Raw genomic sequence first — 10,596 nt, forward strand, 5'->3', positions numbered from 1 at the left:
CCAGGACCACCCCCCAGCCCATGTTAAAAGATAGAGCCCTCCAGAAGAACAGTATAGACCTTACGATAACACTAAAAGGGCCACATCAGCTGCAAGTTTTAGCGTGAGACTTTTTCGCGTCTCTGTTACGTTGCAAACGTTAAAAACATTGCCCCACCACGAAAAGTATAACGTTTCTCATTGGATAGACAGAATTTTGTAGGCGGAGCTTAAGGTTAACATTGAGACCCTGATTGGTCAGTTGAAAACACAGCCAGATAGCTTTTTTTTAAACCAACTTCGGTAAATTATAATAAGGAGAAGCTGGTACAGAGTTGCTTCCGAGATGGCGAGGTGTGGAGCTGCACCGCCCGCCGCCCCGTGACACTGCCTAACCAACGACAAGGTAATAAACGCAAGCGATGCCGCATAACAGCACATAAAGCTTCACTCAGAACTGCAGAAGTCTCATCTGTTACACCCCCTTTTTTGCGTAATACTAGTGTCGATCGTCAATTAAAGCTCATGGTATTCACATTTGCTACGTAAGTTAAAATCTGAAACGCGATGATTTTTCTGTTATATAATTATTGCGAAGTCACATCAGCCACTGTAATTTACGACAAGTTAAATAAGTAATTAAAGATAATTGAGGGTCACTGTAGACTATTTTGATAGTTTTCTCTTTTATGAAACTTAACTTAAATCTAGATTATAGATGTGATATGGCATAGGTCATCCTTCGATCCATTGTAGAACTTGGAAACCCATTCAGGGAATATTCACATTTTTGTTGAACGCAGTTGGTTTTTATCATCCTGTATTAAAATATTTCCTTTTATCAATAGTGCAATTTATACACAATGTTTTGTGAGTAGAATAAAATTTCCAATGGTAAACTTAACTGCTTTTTCGACGTTATTTTACCAGCTAACTAAAAATAGGAAAGCCTTGAAACCCTTCCACTAAATTTAGTTAGTATTAAGATTCTTTTACAGGGAGTGCAGTGGAGCTGACGCTGAAATCATTAAGTATTTGATTATATCATCGCTGGTCTCACTGATCTCTTCTGAACTCTACATGTCATGTGTGGTCTGGCGTCTCCTTACCAGTAACAGGTCCCAGGTTCAAACTAGTCAGTTCCCTAAAAAACACGCACAGAGCGTCGTTGCGCGAAAGTGGTAGGGAGACACGACTTAGAACAAACAGACACCACGCAGAATGTTGGAGTGTTAAATGAGACGCAGCAGCCTCATCTTGTCCACTCTTTCCACTCGGGTTAACTTCCTTGCTGCGAGATCGTAAGACGCCGATAAAATGTGACAGTAACCGCAATGTTTCTTTTGAGTTTCTACTCACATCTGGTGTTTCGTCGACGTAGAATGCGAATTCGGTAGTTCTGTAGAGGGCACCGCTGTAACTAAAAAAATCGCAATTTGGAAACAATAAGTGGCAGTATAAGTTTCCCTCTAAGGTAACAGTGTTTGATTGCATACAGTGATCTGATGGTAAACTGGTGATCTTAATGTGAAAAGGCAAAATGTCACAGTAATCCTTCAGTCACTGATTTCTGTTGTTCTTGTCACACAAACACTGATGATGTTGCCGTAAGCTGTAAGTCTAATGACCACAGTGTTGTTAATGAAAGTAGGAGGAATTACTACCTCGAAAACATGTGAAACAGTTCCTTCAACCTAACGCAACGGTAACAAGCAGCTCAGAATGACCTAATGGAGACAGACACCATGCTTAGCCGTACCTTACGTATTTCTAACTCTGTTGCCTGATACTACTAAAAATGATCTGGAAGGCACGGTGTAAAGGTTAAATTCAGACCTTTGGATTTTTTAACCGTTACTTTTACACGAAGGAAATTAAAAGTGAGTAACAAGCACTGTTCTTAAATGCTACTGTCCCTTACAAAATGAAGACTTGGCAATAACTTAGCAGACAAAATGATCAGCATGGGGGTGCGACTATGGGAACAAGGGAAAGGATTCTATAAGCTTGTGCGTGACCCAATATGCTGCAGTAGAGATAAGTATTGATAAATGCAAAGAACAAGGCAGAAAGTTGCTGCTACTACTCATTGCTGATACCTTTATAATTTCGTTAAACGATTTGCACGGGACAAGAGCAGAGTGAGAGAAAAGTGGATATGAGTTACTGTTATTTAACCAAGAGAACGAACATACTGGTCTACCTAAAACAGGGCGGTGGAAAGAATTTAGCTTACGACACATGTGGCACAGATTCCAGCAATTCGGAATGATTTTGGTACAAGGTATTTCGACTACGAACCAACTCTGATCGCGACCTACCGAGCTGTAGGCCAGCATGCAGTTGCCTCACCGCCAGTGCCTCGTGAAACAGCTTCACAGCGTGTCCCCACCGGCAAACAGTATCTGCAGCACGTCCAGATTACAGCTCGCTCCGTCTTCAACTGCCTACCGTTCGCTCCTCAAGACCGCAAGCGGACTCACTTTTTGGTGCACATACCGGCCAATCATGGGCGTAGCTTCCGGATGCAACACAACGGTCCGATCGCTCACGTCACAAAACGCGCTCAACGGATCCTTTGTACGTCTGTTTTCACTGCGAGGTTTTCTAGAAAGTACCCGAAGCTTCTACTGCCAATTTACAGCAACCAAAAGAAACACTCGCCCACGAATTCGACGCGGAAGATCGTTCCACCCTCGTGCTCCAGGTCACGTATGCCAAGACAGAAAGGGCTCTTCCACCATTTCTCTCGTTGTTCTTCGATCCCCCCTGCTATTGTTCTTTGCATTCCATTGGTTCAGCCCTCCGTTTCTAAGTTCGGAGGGATCAGAAAATTCGCCTTTGCCCACAGCCAACCCAACGGAATGGATTTCATTCAAGACAGGGAATCTTCATTAAATGGAGGCTGTTAATGATAAAGGGAAAGTTACTATTAAGTAGAAGACATACTCCACAAATTACTTCCTATAGTCATTGGTCCAAGTAGGCTATAATAAAGATGGCATACAAAAATGATAAAAGATCGCACCTCATTCATAGGATAAACTCTAACGGAAGGTGTGCTCAGAGGAACGTACGCCTTTCAACAAAGAATCGGATTATTGTAAAGCATTTAGCAGCTCTCAAAGATCTTATCCCTTGGTTGTAGATTTGACTAGGGCTTCAACAAAATGGAGACAGAGTGAGAGGCCGCAGTGCGTCATCTGAGATACAGTATCCAAATATTACAACGGTATTGCGAAAGTAATCGACGCCAGGATGGTAGCGCACCACCGGTAGAAACAAGTATAAGGAGGTGGTTCAAAATCTTTAAAGAGACAGCCAGTGTCAAAGACCTTCTTCACACGGCCTCCGCAGTCCCACGATGTCACACCATTAGACTTCATTGTACGCGGTTATGTAAAGAATCGCGGGCATGCAACAACAGGTTCACTGATCATTTTACCTTCCTCCATGAGTCGATGAAGCCATATGAACTGTTGATGCTGCAATTCCGATCCGTACATCCTCAGAACTCGAATATCGCTTAGATATTCTCCGAGCTTTTTAGACCCACACTGAGATTCTAGCACAAAAGAAAAGAAACTTGATATGTGCTCTACGTTTTGCAACAAACCACCATTATCTTCCTTCAATAGTTTCCAAGTTATGGTTTATTGAAATGATAGCGGAACAATATGGGCACCCAGTGCTTTATACAAAAGCGCCAAAGAAACTGGTATAGGCATGCGTATTCATATACAGAGATATGTAAACAGGCAGAATACGGCGCTGCGGTCGGCAACGCCTGTATAAGGCAACAAGTGTCTGACACAGTTATTAGATCGGTTACTGCTGCTAAAATGGTAGGTTATCAAGATTTAAGTCAGTTTGAACGTGGTGTTATAGTCGGCGCACGGGCGATGGGACACGGCATCTTCGAGATACCGATGAAGAGGGGATTTTTCCCATACGACCATTTCACGAGTGTACCGAGAATATCAGGAATCCCGTAAAACATCAAATCTCCAACTTCGCTGCGGCCGGAAAAAGATCCTGCCAACAACGACTGAAGAGAACTGTTCAACGTGACAGAAGTGCAACCCTTCCACAAATTGCGGTAGATTTCAATGCTGGGCATCAACAAGTGGCAGCGTGCGAACCATTCAACGAAACATCATCGATATGGGCTTTCGGAGCCTAAGGCCCACTCGTGTACCCTTGATGAATCCATGGACACTACATGTCAGCAGGGGACTGTTCAAGCTGGTGGAGGCTCTGTAATGGTGTGAGGCGTGTGCAGTTGGAGTGATATGGGATGTAAGCATCCTGTCTGATCACCTGCATACATCCATTCATTCATGTCCATTTTGCATTCCGACGGATTTGGGCAATTCCAACAGGACAATGCGACACCTCACACGTCCAGAATTTCTACAGAGTGTCTCCAGCAACACACTTCTCAGTTTAAACATTTCTGCTAGCCACCAGAACCTCCTCCCCCCTAGACATGAACGTTACTGAGCATGTCTGGGATGCCTCGCAACGTCCTGTTCAGAAGAGGTTTCCACTCCCTCGTACTCTTACGGATTTATGGACACCCTGCTGGATTAATGGTGTCAGTTCCCTCCAGCACTACTTAAGACATTGTCGAGTCCTGCATGCTCACGGGGGCCCTACATAATGTTAGCCATGAGTACCAGTTTCTTTGGCTCTTCAGTGTAGGTTAAATCAGTGATGACTGGATGGAGAGATATACCCTCTTCACACTGTATATCGTCCCTGCAGATCCTTGGTACGTTACCTCAGTCATGAGTTGTGACTCATGAGATTCTTTACTAAATTATAATTCATCCACATCCTAGCTGTACGACTTGCTACACACCGGTTGGACAAAAATATGGGAACACCGGGAGAAATGCAAGCTTGAAATATAAACGCAGAATCCAGTGAAGCCTGAAGGGTTGCGCTGTTGTGTTTGACCCCCAACGGCACGTGTGGAATGTCCGTACGCTGCAAGTGTAAGTCGTGGTCGGAACAGGGTCTGGGTAGTAGTGAGTGCGTTAGGTCGGAGCTAAGTGAATTCGAACCGTGGTAAATTGTTGGTGCTCGAACGGTGAGTGCTTCCATAACCAAAGTAGCCGAACTGTTTGATGTATCTAGAGGCACCGATCGAAAATTTATACCGCGTTAAGGAAATCGGAAAAACATTATCCATTAGGTCACAACTCGGACGAAAGTATGTGTTGAGTAATCAGGACAGACAGTCATTGAAGAGGATTGTGATGAAAAATAAGAGTACGACATCTGAAAATGTCACTGCAGAACGGAATGTTACGCACGCGAACCCCGTCAGCATCAAAACAACACGAAGCCCCACAAACGCGGAATGGCAGTGCTACCTTGAATCCCAAAACCACTCATCAGTTAAGCAAAGGTCCGTAAAAGGAAAACGAGGTGCCGATGTCATTAAACCTGGACTATGAGGCAACGGAAGAAATTCATTTCGTCGAATGAGTATCCTTCACAATGTTTCCACTTCTGGCCAATTTCACGCCTTAAGGGTGAAACACGGCGGCTATTCGGTGATGATTCGGCCAGCCACGTCGTGCTACTCCATGGGCCTCATGGGTACTGTGCAGGGTCGCCTTATTGCCAAAGACTGTGTTCCCATTTTGCATGATGAGGTCCATCCCATGGTACAATGTTTGTTCCCAAATTGTCATGCTGTATTCCAAGAAGACTGTTCACATAGGTCACATCGTCCAGGATTGGTTTTCTGAGTATGAGGATGAGCTGTTGTATCTCCCCTAGCCACCACAGTCATCAGATATCGATATTATTGAGCGTTTGAAGTCTATTTTGGAGAGCAGGGTACGTGTTCGCCATCCATGTCCGTCACCATTGCCTGAATTTGTCACTGTTTTCCGGGAAGAATGTTAAAAGATTCCATTGAAAACCATACGTGACATGCCTCAGAACCGATACCTTCTTCTAGTCTAGTTGTGCCACAAAATCCTCTTCTCCCCAATTCTACTCAGTACCTCTCTCTTCGGACATGCATGCATGTCATATTGCTTCACATATGTCCTACAGTACCATGTACAACACATAAAATTTTGTATTGTATTGTATCGAACTGGGGAGTTAGAAACGACAGAGGGGCTGCGTCCCCGCCGTAGCCCTCATTGGTTCACAACCCCGCAACAGACTACAGCAGTCCATTCGCCCAACCGCCGCCCCACACCGAAACCAGGGTTATTGTGCGGTTCGGCTCCCAGTGGACACCTGCCCCCTCCTACCTCCCTCCCCCCCCCCCCTTCGGGAACGTCTCACACCAGACGAGTGCAACCCCAATGTTTGCGTGGTGGAGTAATGATGGTGTACGCTTGCGTGGAGAAAGTGCACTGCAATCACCGACATAGACATAAAACTTACTTTCCTGACATCTCGTTTTTGGTTCAGTTCATTCTATGCACTGTGGGACTTAACATCTGAGGTCATCAGTCCCGTTGCCTTGGAACTACTTAAACGTAAGTAACCCAAGGGCATCACACACATCGGTGCCCGAGGCAGGATTCGAACCTGCGACCATAGCAGCAGCGCGGTTCCGGACTGAAGCCCCTAGAACCGCTCGGCCACAGTGGCCGACATTGTTTTTGGCCTAGATTGCTTCATTTTATGGTATTTTTTAACATTTAATTTTTCTTATTGTTTGTGACATTGCTGTGTACCCCCTCACTCACAGTACGTAAGTATAACTACAGAGGGTGATAACAGCCAGCCAGGCAATATCCAACAAAGCGACACATAAATGGGACAAATAACAGAAACCTATTGATGCTTCCGCTACATGACTCGCAAACAGTCCTCTCCATCCTCCAATGGTTACCTCAACCGCCACAAAGGGCACTGACACGAGGGAACACATGCTGCGGGAGCCGGGAGGGGTCGAGAAGGGGGGTGGGGAGGGGTAGGAGGGAGCGTGGCTGGCAGTAGCTTTGTGAGTGGCTACACCATCTAGTACTACCTGTAAAAAAGTATGTCTCGTTCTCAGAGACGCTGATGGAAGTCCATATCAATCCCAACCCGGCATCCGTAGGGTGAAGAGCGCCGGACACTAAGAAAGGTTACCCAGTATCCACAGTGGCCTCCACGCATTAGGAGTAGGAAATTCAATGTGAAAATGTGATTTAAATAACATATTCTCTTCGAGTAGATGGTTTCGCGATCAGCAGGTCGCTATGTCCAAGATACTAAACAGGTTAGAACATCAGTTTCCCACGAGTACCAGCGCTATCCCTGCATCACAGAAATGCAATAACTTTCTGCTTGTATACGTAATTTTTAGAAGAGTGTGACTTGCACTCTGAACTGAGCGCATATTCCTACAGGGAGCTCCTGTACCATCTCGAAGACTGTCAGGCCATTGCGCCATATCTGCGCATTGGTTAATCTTTAACTCATGGAAGCAAATTTATGGCATGTAGATTATGTCGTAATACAAGTTCAGAACAAACAGTGTATTTTTCTAGTGTTTTTACTCCCTAAGGCAACGGCCTTGCCGCAGTGGATCCACCGGTTCCCGTGAGATCACCGCAGTTAAGCGCTGTCGGGCGTGGTCGGCACTTGGATGGGTGACCATCCAGGCCGCCATGCGCTGTTGCCATTTTTCGGGGTGCACTCAGCCTTGTGATGCCAACTGAGGAGCTACTCGACCGAATAGTAGCGGCTTCGGTCAAGAATACCATCATAACGACTGGGAGAGTGGTGTGCTGACCCCACGCCCCTCCTATCTGCTTCCTCCACTGAGGATGACACGGCGGTCGGATGGTCCCGGTAGGCCACTCGTGGCCTGAAGACGGAGTGCTTTACTTCCTAAGCCTTCTATGTCATTTATCTTTATGTTAAATACTGAATATTCTTTTACCAAAACCTTTCCTCTCGTGTAGCGTATGCTTTAGATATCACATTCAGCTGCAGGGGAATACTGACTGCTGGTTGGCCCTGCGTTGCGCGTGTGACCGGTGTCGTGAAACAAATCTTAAATCTTAATAAAATTCTGAATTCGAAAAAAATGAAAATGAGTCTAATTAAATGCCAAAAGAAACTAATTACGTCATCAGTGAAACCTATTTAACAGTCACACGATACTGTAGTACTTTACGAAGTTGCGTAACAAATTAGTGCATTGTCTGACTTGAAATGTCCACGAAATAAAATACTGCTAAACATTGAAGAAAATAACTGTGTAATATTACCTTCACTGTTCATTGTAAATTAATCTGCTTACTTAGTACAACCCCTGAGAGATTCTGATGATGTACTGTTTCCTCACAAGAATACAAACTGAGCTCGCCCTCGAAAGGAAAGTAACTTAGCTCTTATTCAGCTTGCTATTTTGTGCCTCGTATACTGAATTTTTCGAAAGCAAACTGAAATCAGCAAATCCAGCAGTTAATGATAAATAATCTACTCACTACTAAATTTTTCTTTGTTTGGCAGAAACAGTCTGTGGCGAAAGGTGCAATGCACACACTGAAAAGTATTTTCAATTTTATTAAACGGAGCGAGCTGGCGCAGTGGTTAGCGCACCGGACTCGCATCCAGGAGGACGGCGGTTCAAAACCGCGTCCGGTCATCCTGATCGAGATTTGCCGTAATTTCTCTAAATCGCTTCAGGAAAATGGCAGGATGGTTCCTTTGGAAGAGCACGTCCGATTTCTTTTCCCATCCTTCCCTAATCCAATGTGACCGATAACCTTGGTCCCCTCCCCCAAATCAACCAACCAACCAAACTTTACTAAAACTGTTGGAGGAGGGTTTTACTTTATAGAAGAGCTTTTCTGAAAAATTAAACTGTAATTATTGACAAAAACAGCTGTATAATATATGAAGAATCTAATAATTACGAAATTCTCTCATTAAAAAAATTACAGACATTTCAATCAAATGCGTAATTTGTGGCATAATGTAAACAAAGAGATGAAATGAACACCAATTATGAATGTTATTAGCTATCTGAGGGGCACAGATTTCCTCCAATTAATAGTTCTGAGAAACAAACATTTCACTCTTGCACGTGCATCGGCTATCTTGAAATGTTCCTCCAAAAATCCTCTCCATCAGTACAATCAATAAAATATCTTTATAAACAAGTACTCATCTCCATAATAAAGCGCTCCAGACAACTTCTTCCAAATTCACAAATATCAGATCTCCTTCTCTAACACCCAGCTGCTCGCTACAATGCCTCTAACAAGAACGTCCCACCGCTGCACAACAGACTGGCGACCGAGCGCAACCACAGAGGACATTAAACACAGAGTTAAGGACCTCATCCAGCACTCTTGCAGAGCGCTCGGGCAGCTTTGTCCCAGTACAGTAAACGTGAATTACTTACAGTGGCAGGAAACATATGAAAACCTTACATCTTCTTTCCGTCTGTTATCGCTAAGAACTTTATTTGTTGAGTGTTACCATGACTTGATATTATGATATCTTATCAGTTACTATGTCCTTTGTATAGCAATAGAAATTTCTTTTTAGTTATCAGATAACTCCCGTAATAGAGTTCTGGCTGTATATTAAGTACATCAAAGACCAAAAGGAAAAAAAAAACCTTCAAATCACAAATATTTGCTTCTTAATACTTACCTTACGCCAATTTACTAAGCACTAAAATTCTGCACACATTTATGGCAATCACATGACTGTCTCGTTTGATTACAGATTACCTAGGAAATCACAGTTTGGTAGCAGCAGGAACTCAAGACCCTCCTCCCGCTCTGTGGCACTGGCTCCGCGACCTGCGTGGAGAGAAATAGCCCATACACTACAGCCAGAATACCAGGGGTAAATTTGTAATTATGCCTCGAAAAGATCAATACCTGGTGATGGTGACGCAGCGGGGACGTTGGTTGTAGAAGTATTCATTTTGGCTGTATGACGTTCAGGCCGAAAGCCAGCAAAAAAGCCTGAATTTTTGCTGTTGAGGAAACATTTCACATCGGAACTCACTTCGTCGTCATTCTAAAAATTACTGCCAAGCGGCGGTTTGTTCATCCAGGAACGAGATAGAAGTCACTGGGTGCCATTTCAGGAGTGTACAGTTTACGAGGCAAAACTTGATAAGGCAAAGAACCAGGAGGCACGACTGTCTACTGTGTCCTGTGCAGAATGAGCAGCTTCCCGCGACGTTTCGTCTTGCAGCCTCCCGTCACCTCCTGAGGAGATTCCGGCAATATGCATCCGCTACGGTTTGCCCCTTGCGAGCCTAATTCGTCAGCAACATTTCACGACAGTCGTTAAAAACAATCAACATCACCTTGTTCGATGATGTCCCGTCTTCGCCCTTTTCCACGTGACTCCACTGCTTGCATTGCTCCTTTCTCTCGTGGTCATCGTGACGCACCCGGCACTCGTCCATGGTAATTAAGTTGCTGAAGAAGTCCTTTGGACTAACATGACGCAGATGGAACACTTCCTCTGCTGTCTCAGTTCGGTGGGCTTTTTGAATGGCAGTGAAGCAGTCGCGAAGCCCTACGGACGGCTTCGGCTTTTGTCACGTTCCTGGTGTTGAAAACTGATCCATGACAGACTTTTCACTTTTTCCGCTGTCGCCTCGGTTGTAATACG

General features: G+C 44.5%; 1 pseudogene; it reads left to right on the forward strand.

Moving 5' to 3' along the window:
- Positions 1-7,509: 7,509 nt before the first annotated feature.
- On the forward strand, positions 7,510-7,627 carry LOC126189107 (5S ribosomal RNA; annotated as a pseudogene).
- Positions 7,628-10,596: the final 2,969 nt, after the last annotated feature.

The sequence above is a fragment of the Schistocerca cancellata genome, chromosome 5 (genome assembly GCF_023864275.1).
Source record: "Schistocerca cancellata isolate TAMUIC-IGC-003103 chromosome 5, iqSchCanc2.1, whole genome shotgun sequence".
Classification (NCBI taxonomy): Eukaryota; Metazoa; Arthropoda; class Insecta; order Orthoptera; family Acrididae; genus Schistocerca; species Schistocerca cancellata.